General features: G+C 37.2%; 1 long non-coding RNA gene across 1 annotated transcript; it reads left to right on the forward strand.

Moving 5' to 3' along the window:
• Window positions 1–7891: 7891 nt before the first annotated feature.
• LOC141572154 (uncharacterized) lies at window positions 7892–11807 on the forward strand. The gene is made up of 3 exons (XR_012497339.1): window positions 7892–7967; window positions 10939–11008; window positions 11675–11807. It is a non-coding gene; the product is annotated as an uncharacterized LOC141572154 (long non-coding RNA).
• The last annotated feature ends 1586 nt before the right edge of the window (window positions 11808–13393 follow it).

A 13393-nucleotide genomic window follows, 5' to 3' on the forward strand; every position in this document is an offset into this window, starting at 1 on the left:
TGTGAAAGATAAGGCCAAAGTAGCATTCCCCTAGGCATGTTCTAGAAATATTGTTAGTAGAATTCCGAAAAAGTTCTGTGCCCCAAGGAAATTAAAAAACTCACGTTAAACAACTTGAAAGTGGTTTCCTCACTGCAGGCCTTCTCAGAACCACTAATTATGACTCTCCCAGGGAGGGGTGATGTAAGCTGTATTCCTCCAATTTATGAGAGCCTGAAAAGGAGGTCATTGTTTCTTGTGTTCCATGAAACCCGCTTTAGGAAATGCTGGTCAAGAAAGAAAATTATACTTTATCTCCATTTATTGGGCCAAGGTTTTCATTTGTTAGTTTGTTTCCATAGTTAGTGCGTCAATATTTGTTTGCAACTTGAAGTAGTAGTTAAGGCAGTTGAGCATCATTACTTCCTTGGTCAAATTACTTCTGTCCGTTGGCATTGTTGTGATTCGGGTTCAGCAGACATAGAAATGCAGCAATGAGACTTGGGACACACAGAAATTACTGAGGGAGGGTGTTTGTGGGTAGGAGTTTCTCCAACTCCATAGGCTGCCTCTGAAGAGCTAAAGAATTTATAGTACTCCATTCAAACTGTCCTTAATAACCAGCTTCCTCTCTCTTTAACAACATATTGTAAATGGATTGAGACCAACCTGGATGTTTTCTTTCTGGGTAATCAGGAGATAGGCCATGCACTCTTTTAGTTTGATAAGACTATCAGGATGTGAAACATAAACCTTGGCAGAGTTATTAAGATAAATCTTCAAATCAAACTCAAATAAAGTGCGTGGAAACTTAGTAACTGCTTGTCTTTTTGAGGGGGAAAAAAAATGAATTTAAAAGGACCCAAAAAAAATTTTTAGGACCAGCCATTAAAGACAATTTTAAAAATGAAATTTTATAAACATTGTCTCCCAGAGTATGATTTCTGAAAAAGACATAAGCTAAACATAAAACTCTTTTGATTAGTGGGTAAGTTATTTCACTCTGCCTTGGAGTTTTAAAATTCTGTTCCACATGTCATATGATATAACAGTTAAACCTGAAAAGGATCCCAGTAGATTTCTTAGTGCCAGGATTATTTATTTTCATTTGTTTTATGGCCCCAAAACATACCAAACACTTTTAGTATAACTAATTTTTTAATTGTAATTCTTTTAGACTATATGCCCCCCCCCCCCCGCCAAAGGAAACATTAACCACTATATAGCACAATCATCCAAATAATATATCAAAACTACTCAGCTTTCTGTAGACAAGGTGCCAAATGTTGTCACCTTATTTGGAGAAGCCATTCATTTCTGCATTTGTTTCTGGGACAATACATAGTCTACTGTTCAACACACCAGACTTCGAGGCAGAGAGACCTGGATTTCAGTCCTGGCTCTACCACTGAATACTGTGACATTGGACTAATTTTTATACATCTTTAAGCTCCTTCTGCAAAATGGAATCGTAACAGTGACTCGCTTCTGAGCTTCTTGTAAGGATTTAATAAACAGAAATATGTAAAGTCTTTGGCCCAAGTTCTGGCATATAGTAAATACTCAAACTATTAAATTGATAATTTAGTACATGTAAATGTTTTCCATTAAGGGTAATTTGAGTTGTCTGAGAAAATACCAAGATTCTAGGTTTCCAGTTATTTAGCATGTAGCATGCTTACTGTCATACATGTAGTAGACATACCTCTCTGCTAGCGTGCATCTATTGTCTAAGTCACTATATATCAACAATCAAGCTTTGCTAGCTTTCCCAATCTTTTTTTTTTCCTCTCTTTCTTTCATGATTTGTACTTCTTTTTTTTTCCTCCTTCCTCAGAAAATTCAATACCTATTGCTGTTGAAAGAAAATCTATAGAAAAAAGAAGTCCAAATAAAGTGAATGTTAGACTCTACTCATCAGTGCTTCCAGGAGTCAAATTGTTTCCATCATCACCACCATTCCCTACCATTACTCCAGAAAAGTAAACCTATGTTAACTGTTACTATCAATCAATATTAACGCCTCATTCCATGGTCCCTTGTATTAACCTGCTAGAGCTGCCATGACAAAACACCACAGGCTGGTGACTTAAATTTTTTTTCTCATAGTTCGAGGCTGGGAAGTCAAAGATCAAGATACCAGTTGATTGAGTTCTTGATGAGAGCTCTATTCCTGGCTTGTAGACAGCTGCCTTCTCACTGTGTCCTCATGTGGCCTCCCCTCTGTGAGCAAGCAGAGAGAGAAAGAACCCTCTCCTATCGCTTTCTCTTCTTAAAAGGACACAAGTCCTACCTGATTAGGGCCCACCCTTATGACTAACTTAATTACGTCCTTAACAGTCCTTTTTCCAAATACAGTCACATTGGGGGTTGGGGTTTCAACATATGAATTTGAGGGTGGGGGGACACAATTCAGTCCATAACAGCCTGATTTTTTCCGCATCACCATGAGGACATATAAGCCCATTTTCTCCCCCTGTATTTAGACATTTCCTTGGGAAGGGGGTGAAAAGCAATAGAGAAAAGTGCTCATCTGGGGAAGAAAGAAGGGAGGTAGATAGATGTCTGAAGTGGTCCAAATAATATATTTATTGTTTGCACTTTTTCAAATAGATCAGGATCTTTTCTGGAAATCTGAAGCATAGCATTGATTTCTTATCTGCTTTTATTCTCTCTAATGAACCTGTATAGCACCTTCTTGTCTCATAACATCTATCACTTCTACCCGGGCAATTTTTAGTTATTTACATGTTTCATTTTTCTTATAAAAATGGAAGTGTCTTCAGAGTGGGATCTGTGTCCAGTTATTTTATTCCTCATAGGAATTGACCCAGTATTTTCCAGAATGTAATCTTTCATTTATTCAATGTATTTTTGTTCAGTGCCTGCCATGTACTATAAACAGAAGTTTTACAAGTAAATATCCTCAATAATGTTTTTCACAATGAAGGAAGAATTAAATTCAAATATCCCAGCACTATTCCTGGCACATGTGCATTGCATAGCAAATAGCAGTAAGGTTTATAGTAATTTTACACATCACTGCATTGCAGATTCCTTGAGGGCAAGAACCTGTTTGTTTCTCTTAGTATAATTGGTCCTCATAACCCCAGAATGCGGTCTTGAATTCAGCAATTGTTCAAGAAGTATTTATAGAGGAGAACAAAACAGAAGTGAATTCATTAGAAATGTTGTTTAATATACGATGAGCTCTGAATAACTTTTCTCACTTCCTTTTAATAGACTACGTACACTATTAGAATAACCCTGAGCTGTTCGATGTGGTAGCCACTAACAATATACGGATATTTAGTCCTTGCAATACGGTCAGTCTAAATTGAGAGGTGCTATAAGGGAAAATTATTCACTGAATTTCAAAAATTCAATACAAATAAAAATAAAATATTTCATTAATATTTAAAAATATTGATTGCATGTTGAAGTGGTAATATTTTTGTCATACTGGGCTACATAAAATACTATTAACGTTAATTTTACATGTTTCTTTTTCCTTTTTTTTAATGAGACTACTAAACAATTTTAAATCTTGTAAGTAGCTGGCATTATATTTCCAGTGTACAGCACTAATGTGACCTCTTCGCAGATGCAGTTCAGGTTATTTTGCCTAGAATTATAGTACACTAGCACAGTTGCAATTTCTATGATCTGCTAACATTTTAAAACTTTATTTCTGCAGTAATTCTTGACCTCTTAAAAGCTTCTTCAGAGGAGAGAGAGAGAGAGAGAGAAAGAGAGAGCAATGCCTAATGTAGCCCAAACAATGTATTTATTTTTTAGCATCTATTTTATAACAAGCTGTTGAATATTTTGGAAATTCACAATGTGATACGGAATAGTCCAGTAATTGTCATATGACTTCTTGACAGTTATTTCTTTAAAATATACTCAGTTGTGGGACAGAAAAATTATAAATTTTTGTGGTTTAGTGGCCTTTATACAGCATGACTCAATTAAAAAACTAGATACTTCATAATAACCAACTCTAAGGAAAAAGAAATTTGGGCTCCTGTGGCAGCAATAGCTTTGAGGAATTAAAAAAAAAATGCCACAAATAAAATATTTAGTAAGATTTTGAGTATTATTTTAATAAACTGGTATCCACATGTGTGGCATTTCAAGGTTGGTGCAAGTACTTGGGTGAGAATAAAACTAGGATTGTGTATATTTGTTCATCAGAGCTGGCAACCTTCAGAACTCTTTTTATCAATTTACTAAGTATATTTCCATGTATAAGTTAGCTTTCTTTTTGATTCTCCTGATATCAACATTCTGAAAATCACTGACATCAGTTAACCTCAGTCATTAGATAAGCCATCTACATTAAGCAGTTCACAATACATTTTCTTATTGAATGCAGAAATCATTTTCTTCCACAATCAGTGCTAATAGGCCACCCATTCCAATTAAATGCAATAATAGAGAAGCATTTCCAAGTGGTAGAGGATCTTGTTTCAATAGAAATGCAATGATATCTGTTCTTTTGTGTCATCTGAAAAAGGGTTTAGATAGAATAAGAAGGTAATTCTGTCATGGTTAAAAATAGAACTTAAGTCTCAGTACAAAGTGGTAGTCACAAAATAGTCACAGGGATGTGAAATACAGTATGGGGAATATAATCAATAATGTTGTATAGATTATATAGGGTGCCAGATGTATACTGGACTTATCAGGGGGATCACATCATAGATTGTGACCACTGACTGCGCTGTACACTTGAAGCTGAAGTAGAATAATATCAAATGTCATATATATATATATATATATATATATATATATATATATATATATATATATATATTCATGGGATGTAAAGTACAGCATAGGGAATATAGTCAATGGTATAGTAACAGCTATATATGATGTCAGAGGGGTAGTACTGGGAGGGGGGTTATCACTTTGTGAGGGGGTATAAATGTCTAATCATTATGATGTTTTATACACCTGAAACTAATTTAAAAAATTTGAAAAGTGAGAAAAATAATTTAAAAAAGAAGAAGAAGAAGAATGCATGAGTGGAGATACTAGTGAGAGAAAACAGCAAGTCCAGGGACCATTGTGTAGAAGAAAAGAAGGAACACTTGTCTCTTTAAAAAGGGAATGAGAAAGTGTCATTTCTCAGAGATGCATTCTTTAACCCCAGACAGCTGTGAGCAATTTGTCAACTGCTCTGAAGTGTGGCAGAGTCAACCCCTGGGTCTCAGCCACGTGGGTTGGGTACTGGTTTCCATGAGACTGAACACAGAAGAGGACAGTCCTGCCTCAAGGACGTCCTAGTTGTCATTGCAGTCCACAAAATAACAAAACGGTAGAAAAGTAACTCTTACAAGTTAAATGAACTAGACTAATAGGCACCCTGGGAGCATTAAAAACTTAAACCAGCAAAAACTACCAAATAAAACTGTCCGCATGGCGTGGTGGGAAAAACACAGCAATTTGCCATGGCTCTGAGTCCTGATTCCACAATTTAACACCACTTTAAGCAACTCACTTAACTTCTATGAACCTCAGTTTCTCCTTCTGTAAAATGAAAGTAACACATAAGATTTAGAGAAATCACACTACTTAAGATTTCTAGATCATAATAGGTCCTTCATAGAGGTCAATCTCTTTCCAGAAAAGTAAACCATAGCAATAACCACACTCATAAAACTTAGGGGATTATTTTGTTTTTACTCTTATAATCTTTGTGATTTGATATTAGACAACCATATAATAATAATCTAGAAACTTCCCGGGCTCCTACTTTACTCCTGTTTCCTTCAGTGCCAATCAGACAAGAACCTGGGGCTGGCAGAGCTAACCTTTGGCATTCATGTGGCCCCTGAGTCATAGTCTTTCTCACCTGGATTGCGGAGTCCCTAGACCTTGTCTTCTGTTTTGGTTCCTATCCCTAAATTTTTCTGGCCTGGTGTCCTAGTTTCAGCTCCCACACTCACCCTCCGTGACAGGGGAGCCATTATCCTACCTTATTTATTTATTTATTTATTTATTTATTTATTTATTTGTTATTGTTTTTTGTTTTTTTTTTCTCTGAGTGATCGATCACTCCATGCACCCAGAGAAGGACTGTCCAATGACTTGACAACCAAATAACAGCTTCAAATCTCTAGTGGACTTCACCTCCTGGTGGAAATCCCCAGAACAGTGTGGCTTAAATCACAGATGAGTTAGCCACGTGCTTATAATTCTAGGCTCTACCTTGACCCTATTAGTTTTGTTGTCCCAGAGATAATCTTAGTTCCTATACCCTCCCTGTCTATCCAATGAATAGCCAGTCTTAAAAACGAAGCTTCAGCTTATGTAACCAGAATGCATACTATACTTACTTCAATTTTTCTTACACTTTTAAGCTTAAAGTTAACTAATTCTTGTAGAGTTGTGGTGAAAATACAGAAACTTTGATGGACTATGCAAAGCAAGTGACAATGAAGGCCACACTAGGGTTGTGCTGAGGATTTTTAGGGAAAGCCATTGAAATGGCTTCTTTTGAATCAATAAGTGAAATGTAGACCTATCTCTCATCTTTAGTTTTGATCCTCAGTTCTGCTCTGTGCTCAAACCTCCCTTTGGATCAACTTGTGTTACTCACTTGAATTTGCTCCATGTGGTACAAGGTGGAAAAGAGAAATTTTTATCCCTTACGCATAGTAATGAAAAAAAAAGTGCTTTCCTTTATAACTCTACATAACATGTCTAATAAATTTGTCAGCAGTGAGGAATGAGCCTGTGAGGAGGGAAAAAGATATATATCTAATGGAATCTAGTGACATAGTACACAGGCGTAATTGTTGCTAATTTATGAGTTCAATGTCCTTTCTCTTTTCAGCCAGGAGAAATAGTCGCACCATATTTTGAGTTTCTCCCATCCCAGCATGATTCTCCTGTATCTCCTTTGAAAACAACAGCAAAGCGTTCCTATACAGAATTATGTGGAAATCGGATGTGCTGGTTAATCCATGAATTAATAAGCATTTCCTTTATGTATATATGACAAGATGAGGACGAAATCACCTGGAAGTCCCTTGCACTTTCTCTAATTCTAATAGTCCTGCAAGACCTTTCAAAACTGTACAATTGATATTAAATATTCCCAATATCATTGGAGTTCTCATTACTGAAATGCCAAGAAACAGCAGCTATGTCGTAGTTTTGTTTTGTTTGTGCTTTTCAAAAAAAGGAGAATGTCATTATCTCCACAATGCATATGATAACAGTCCTCAAGTTACCCATAAAGAACAATGCCTGATGCTGATTAAATACCAAAGTTCCTTTTAATTAATGCTCATGAAGGTGTGAGGGAAGAAGAAACTTCCCTCAACCCTCAGGTTCTTTCATCTGTTCTAATCAAATAGACATAAGACAAAGTAACAAGAGAAAATAACTAAATTTAGTTACATACATATGGATGGGAACCCCACATACATGAGAGAGTCAGAGACCCCACCTATGTGAGGTTCAAAGACAGAAAAGAAAAATGGGGTATATATGATATTCTGAACTAGGGATGAGATACGGTGTCTTGGGGACTTCAAAAGGTCATTGCAGGATAGTAAGAAGAGCAGATGATTAAAAAATAGAAGTTTGCCCTGCCCTATAGGTAGGTTAAAAAAAATGAAGGTTATTATGGGCACAGCCCCTAATTCAAATTCTTCTATGTAGCTCAGTGGGGGCAGAAATTTATCTTGAGGCCTTGCTTGCCTTTAGGTGAAAACAGTTTGCGTACCACTGAAGCACAACGTGGGGTGGCTTGTTCTGAGCCCCCACGGAGGGTAAGAATAGTGATATGTATACCATGTTAAATGAGAACAAAACAATTAGAAGAGTTTTTGTTTTTTTTCTATTTTGAAGTTTGTTTTCTTTTGCTTTATTTTTCTTATGGGATAAGAGAATCACCCTCCTCATGATTTATTTCAGAGTGACACATGAATAACTGGATATAAACTGGTTGAGGAGAATCAAACAAGAAGGTAAAGCAAGCTATATTGACTTGTTTCATTTTAGACTCATGATCTGAAACCTCAAAAGTGTATTCAGTAGGACCCTGCAATTTCTTCCATATTACACTAGAATGTTGTCTCCCACTTCCCACAGGGAAATTTTTCAGACCTTCTCATTCTCTGCAAACCCTCTTCATCCTCCACTCACTGTCAGCTGCTGATAACACCCCTTGCGTCACGCATAGACGCTTTCTGGGGTATACTTCCCCACTCTTTCCTGCACATCACTTTCAAACTCCCTGCAAGGACTCAGCCTCTTCCTCTTCCTTCCCATCCTGCCTCTTGGGAAAGACCAACATTTTTACTTGTGCCTGGATTCCTTTCCCTCACCTTCCAGGGATGCTGTTCTTCCAACTGTCCACCCCTCCCTCTCATCACAAGCCTCTCATTTCTACCAGCTTAGTTTCATCAGCATAGGAACATGTCCTAGTATCTCTCCTTAAAAAAAAAAAAAAAAACATTCTCTTATCTCTGTCTTCAAACTCTTCATTCCTGCTCTCTTCTCATTCTCAGGAGTTGATAAGAAATTAGGTGCTACGCACTCTGGCCCCACCCCATTTCTCTGCTCTCCTTCATAGTGGAATTTTTCTCTTCTTTCTCACCTCCTTCATTCTCTGCTTACTTCCTTCAGTCTACTCACACACTCACTGCCTCACTGAACCCCATTAAGGTCATTTTAGATGCCCTTGTCATCAGTGCAAACAATGCTCATAGCAAACATTGTTTGGTCATGTTTCTTCTCCCCTGACCCAGGCTGCTCCAGTGCCAGGGCTTCCCTGTCCTTTGAATGCCAGCGATTTCCTGCCTCTGCCCAGGCTGCTTTTCACCCCCGATATTTGCAGGTGTTGCTCCTTACCACCAACTCTAATGTTTAAAATGATTCGCTCACCCCATGCTCTCCTCATCCCCTAAAGGCGCTTTGTTTTCCTCCATAACACTTATCACCTGCTCATTGTTTACTGTCTGCCTCCTTTCCCTGTCATTTTGGGCAGAGATTTTTGTTCATGTCTAAATCCTAGTACCTAGTCCTGGGCCTACCACACAGTGGGTACATGATAAAGATTTGTTGAAAGAAGCGTGACAAGCACACTTCTAAGAGCTTTATGTGTATAAGTCATGAAGTCCTTGAAAACCCCCTACTGAGGTAAGGACTATTATTGTTATCCACATTATAGGTGGGGAACTGGAGGCACCTCTCAGGTTCAAAGCTCTCTCTTCATCTTCATCTGATTCATCTCTCGGCAGCATTGGATGCCATCCAGTGCCTTCTCGTCCTCAAAACAATATGCTTGCAAGCTAGTTTTCTTTTTACGCTTTGGCCTTTCTCTGCCCTTTTCCTCTCCTCTGGTGAGTTCATCATTCCCAGGAATATGTTGGTGAATCCTATTCTCTACCTCCCCCCATGACATTTCCTGTGAACTCCATGCTTGACCTCACATATCACAAAAATCTCAATTATAAAATGTCCAATACAATTGGAATATGCCCCTTAATCTCTGTCACCTCCATAAATGGCTCCCCCATCCAGCTGAATCCTCAAGCCAGATCCAGGAACCAACTAGATGTCTTCCTGTCTCTCTTCCCCTTGTTACCACATCCAATCATCTTTCCATTCCCTCAGTACCAGGTCACCTTCATCATGTGCCCAAATTACTACACAGTTTTCTGACTTTGTCAGGCTTCCACTCTTTTGCCTCTAAACCATTGTCTCCTCTGTAGGGAGCCACTGAGCGGTTTACATAAGATGTAAATTATATCCTGTTACTCTTCAGCATAAAAGCCTTCCACATAGCATAAAGTCCAAATCCTGGACTTTCTGTCTCTGCTTTATAGGGTTCATTAAAAATTGCAATTATTTTATTTTTAATTTTTCTTATTTGTTTGCTTAGTTCCCCACTAAAATATGAACCCATGAGGGAAAGAAAAAATGCTTTATTCACCATTGAGCACCCGGAACCTCTCACTGTCTTCTGTTCATAGTGGGGGCCTCAATAAATAGTTCCTGCTAAAATAACACAAAGCTTTAGAATACTATACCTTGGTAGGAAGCACCTCCTACACATTTTAATTTAAAAGTTCAGACTGTATTTATTGGTTTTCTGTAATTATTAGCTGGACAGTTAATGTTGTTAATGAGAAGATATGCAACTGTGTGTGGACTAATCCAGCCAGGGTTGCCTGTGTGACATATGGCCTAGGGCATTTCCTACCTCCCAAACTGAACACATTTATTTTCAAACAGAAAAATATGATCAGAGTTTTGATTATGTGGTTCTTGGACAATATTTTGTATATGTGCTATCAATGAAAAGTCCCAGAAGACCTGTAAGGACCAAATTAAGCACAAATATCCACATAGAGAGACAGTAAAATACCAAGAAGTGCTAGTGCACACATGTCTAAGGGCACATAATGTTGAGGAAAATTTATGTTTAAATTAAATTTAAAATGTTGAGCAACATGTTCAACTTCAGACAAGACACTGCTTCTGAGGAAAAAAGCATGATTGCAAATAATAGCATGATTTACAAAATGGGGATTCCCCACTGCCCAGACATGCTGGTGAATCTAAAAGGAAGTGGGATGCTTATTGTATATTAAATGTAGTCATCCACACAGATAGTAGAGAACACCCAAATAGAATAGCAAAAAGTTACTCAGTTACTTGCTGAGTGACACTAGGCAAGTTGCTTAACTTTTCTGAGAAAAATGTTTTTTGTGTGTGTGAAATTGGAGGGTTACAGTTAATAATATTTATTGTTCCACATAGCTGTTTTTTAATTAGTAATCAAGACATTATTTTAATTACATTTTCTCTTTACATATTGGTATATTCTTGGGCACCGAGTTTCAACATATGCATGTTTTCTTAATATTTTTTATTTTATTTTAATTTTTAAGATGTTTATTCAAATATACCTAACATACAATATTATATTAGTTTCAGGTGTACGTAATAAGTAATGTTATCCTGGACCAGAAACACTATCTCAGTTGCTATGCATTTGTAGGTAAGTGTGGTTGGGTCCCTCGCAAAATGCTAAACACTTGTTTCTAGGTTGTACCCCAATGTCATTCAAGTTTAATTAGTTTAGAGTGTTTTTACATTTTTAAGAACCACACTGCAAAGCAGAATGACACCTCCATTTGTTCTCTGCGGTGGTGATTTCTTTCAAGAGTTATACATCTCTGGGTCAATCTGGATAGATATACAATGGCCCCAGTCTGAAAATTATCTGAGAACAGGAGACGTTCTTTCCATGTTATGATCCACAGTGGGTTTTCTATTTCTTAATTTTTACTTGCTCACCAATGACTTCTCCTGACAAAGGTTATATTTAGCTGAACTATGAGGTCTGCTTTGCGGCTCCTCAGCACCCCCAAACACATATATTTAAGTAATTGTTTCCAACAAAAGTTCACAATCATCACTTTGTAAGGAAGGCAAGCAGAGGGTGTAAGCAACGTGGGTTTCGCTGCGTCTGCTTCTGCAAGCAGTAAAAATGTCCCTCGGTCTGAATAGTTTCAACAAATTTTTGTAGGTGAAAATTACTCTTATCGTCTGACTTGTGTCACACTTCCCTTACAGTGTAAATAGACAAAGCTCTTCAGAAAGACACCTAGACTGAGTAGAAGTGCTTTGATGTGATTCATGGCTTCTTTTGTTGTTGTTTCAGTGAAAATGATTCCAAATGATGGTATAAACAGAATACAACTCTGCAGTAAATAGGAGTGTGCCGTCATGCTAATTCAAGTACAGCTGCAGTGCAATTAAGACTGGCAGAGAAGCAGCATTGAACCTGAAATCAGGAGATGAGGAGGTCTGGCCCATGTTCTGCATTTACTTGCTGAGTGACACTAGGCAAGTTGCTTAAGTTTTCTGAGAAAACTGTTTTTTGTGTGTGTGAAATTGAGGGTTACAGTTAATAATATTTATTGTTCCACATAGCTGTTTTTAATTAGTAATCAAGACATTATTTTAATTACATTTTCTCTTTACATATTGGTATATTCTTGGGCACCGAGTTTCAACATATGCATGTTTTCTTAATATTTTTTATTTTATTTTAATTTTTAAGATGTTTATTCAAATATACCTAACATACAATATTATATTAGTTTCAGGTGTACGTAATAAGTAATGTTATCCTGGACCAGAAACACTATCTCAGTTGCTATGCATTTGTAGGTAAGTGTGGTTGGGTCCCTCGCAAAATGCTAAACACTTGTTTCTAGGTTGTACCCCAATGTCATTCAAGTTTAATTAGTTTAGAGTGTTTTTACATTTTTAAGAACCACACTGCAAAGCAGAATGACACCTCCATTTGTTCTCTGCGGTGGTGATTTCTTTCAAGAGTTATACATCTCTGGGTCAATCTGGATAGATATACAATGGCCCCAGTCTGAAAATTATCTGAGAACAGGAGACGTTCTTTCCATGTTATGATCCACAGTGGGTTTTCTATTTCTTAATTTTTACTTGCTCACCAATGACTTCTCCTGACAAAGGTTATATTTAGCTGAACTATGAGGTCTGCTTTGCGGCTCCTCAGCACCCCCAAACACATATATTTAAGTAATTGTTTCCAACAAAAGTTCACAATCATCACTTTGTAAGGAAGGCAAGCAGAGGGTGTAAGCAACGTGGGTTTCGCTGCGTCTGCTTCTGCAAGCAGTAAAAATGTCCCTCGGTCTGAATAGTTTCAACAAATTTTTGTAGGTGAAAATTACTCTTATCGTCTGACTTGTGTCACACTTCCCTTACAGTGTAAATAGACAAAGCTCTTCAGAAAGACACCTAGACTGAGTAGAAGTGCTTTGATGTGATTCATGGCTTCTTTTGTTGTTGTTTCAGTGAAAATGATTCCAAATGATGGTATAAACAGAATACAACTCTGCAGTAAATAGGAGTGTGCCGTCATGCTAATTCAAGTACAGCTGCAGTGCAATTAAGACTGGCAGAGAAGCAGCATTGAACCTGAAATCAGGAGATGAGGAGGTCTGGCCCATGTTCTGCATTTACTTGCTGAGTGACACTAGGCAAGTTGCTTAAGTTTTCTGAGAAAACTGTTTTTTGTGTGTGTGAAATTGGAGGGTTACAGTTAATAATATTTATTGTTCGACATAGCTGTTTTTTAATTAGTAATCAAGACATTATTTTAATTACATTTTCTCTTTACATATTGGTATGTTCTTGGGCACCGAGTTTCAACATATGCATGTTTTTTTAAATATTTTTTATTTTATTTTAACTTTTAAGATGTTTATTCAAATATACCTAACATATAATATTATATTAGTTTCAGGTGTACACCATAGTTATTCAACATTTCTATACCTAAAGAAGTGGTCACCATGGTAAGTCCGGCAACCATCTGACACCATACTATGCTATC

This window comes from Rhinolophus sinicus, linkage group LG01 (genome assembly GCF_036562045.2).
Source record: "Rhinolophus sinicus isolate RSC01 linkage group LG01, ASM3656204v1, whole genome shotgun sequence".
NCBI classification, from domain to species: domain Eukaryota; kingdom Metazoa; phylum Chordata; class Mammalia; order Chiroptera; family Rhinolophidae; genus Rhinolophus; species Rhinolophus sinicus.